Source organism: Eurypyga helias, unplaced genomic scaffold (assembly GCF_000690775.1).
Source record: "Eurypyga helias isolate BGI_N326 unplaced genomic scaffold, ASM69077v1 scaffold43576, whole genome shotgun sequence".
NCBI classification, from domain to species: domain Eukaryota; kingdom Metazoa; phylum Chordata; class Aves; order Eurypygiformes; family Eurypygidae; genus Eurypyga; species Eurypyga helias.
The window spans coordinates 11,853-13,751 of record NW_010256791.1 but is presented as its reverse complement, the minus strand read 5'-3'; positions in this window follow the sequence as shown (position 1 = coordinate 13,751).

Here is a 1,899-nt window from a genome sequence, read left to right as displayed (position 1 = left end):
AGAGCAGGAGGATGATTTCCCGTACTAACAAAAGCCAGCGCAGTTAAGATTGACGCGCAGGTGTAAACACAACCATCACCTTTATCCGAAAACCAAGGGTGTTTGCTTATCTGGAAACGAATTCTGTGTCAGAGACAGCCCAGACCCGGCGATCCCACATCCCCTCCTCGCCTTGCCCAAGGACACCGGGCCGTGCCGCCGCTTTTCAGCCCAAATACAGAAATCCACCACGTAAACAGGTCTCGCGTTTACAGTAAGGAGTAAGCGTAGGACTGGCACTTCGCAACTCGCCTGGAAGAGCCTTTCGACCCCAAACACAGCTTTGCAAGACTCGCCCTGGACTGTGGGAATGTAAACGCTGAGGCGGTGGCAGGACAAGGGTAGCCAAGGGCAGGCAGGTCCGTGGGCTCCCAACACCCCCCTCGAAACGCCCGAGCCGTGCAGCCGCTTCGACAGGCAGCTCCCCACTCCCTACACCGCTCCTCCGAGAAAGCCTTATTAATGAGCTTGCAAACGAGCACCCAACTGGGAAATGTCACAAACAAGAGCGGCTAATGCCCCAGAAAATCAAATAACTGAACACTTGGCTGATTGTGGTGCTTTTCATATTTACTAAAAGGGAAAAAAAAAAACCCAACCCACCCCACTTTAAATCAAAGTTTCTGAAAGGGTCAACACCTTGCTGAAGAAAACAACTCGTTTCTCCGTTTTTAGAAATCTCCAGATGATAAATTACGCTGCTGTTAATCACTTCACTGCGCACTACACAATTAAGAGTTGTAGGCGACGGAAATACAGGGATTACTGGAGATGCGGCAGCCTGCGTACGGGGCTGGTTTTTAGCCTAACGGGGGGCAAAACACCCTCCCGTTGTAACCGCGGCGGCTGGCGTGGACCCCACCGGTGCCTGTGTTCAAAGTCCACGTGCAGACGCTGTAGAAGGAATGTACAACTACTTGTAACTTCAGGAAGGAAAAGCAACGCAGAGAGAATGCCAAGGCTTGGACGCTTCCCCTTCCAGTGCCACTAACGAGATGAGGAAAGGTACCACCAAGGCGGAGCTTCAGTGTCTCCGAGACTGCCTGGTTCCAGTCGATTCCTTAATGATATTTTAATGCATTGTGTTGCTCCATTTCCTTTCTGGAATTACACTCCACGCACTGGTCTCCCAGCCCTCGCTCCCTCTGCGGCCCCAGGCAGAGCCGGGGGATATTTTCCAGCCCCCGCCGTGCTCTGCTTGTCCCCCTCCCAGAGTGTCGCCTGCTTCCTCCTGCGAACGCTTCGAGCTCTGCACCCTTTTTTGGCTGAGGGGAACGTTCCAAAAAAATGCACGTTTTGGGCAAGGCCTCCAAAGGAGGTGAAGTACAAACGCTCCAACCGTCGGTGCCACTTACATCCTCATTTACCCCAGGACATCCGACACACCGAGCTCTAAGAAGGGAAAAGGTGTCCCCTTCGACGGGAGAAGGAAGGAACACCGGGGGGAGAAGCGCCTCCCTCCTCTCTGAGGGAAAACTGCCGGCACATGCTTCTCGGGGAACGGCTGGACTGCGTGGGAGAGGAGCCTCGGAACACGCCTGGGATCGGGTCAAGGTCGCTCACCCGGGAAAGGCACCACCTGCACACAGTCCAGGGTCTGTTCCCTTCACCAGGTTGCGTTCCGCATAGTTTCCCGTGCTGACAAGTGCCTCATCCCTCCCCTTCCCGCTTGGCAAACTGCACAGGCTTTCTTGTCTTCTGCTCGGCGTTCCTTTTGAAAATAAACCCATATCTTTGGGGTGGCATTTCAGAAAAACTCCCTCCACACCCTGAAATTGCCCCTGCCATGGGCAGGGACACCTTCCACTAGACCAGGTTGCTCCAAGCCTCATCCAGCCTGGCCTTGCACACTTCCAGGGA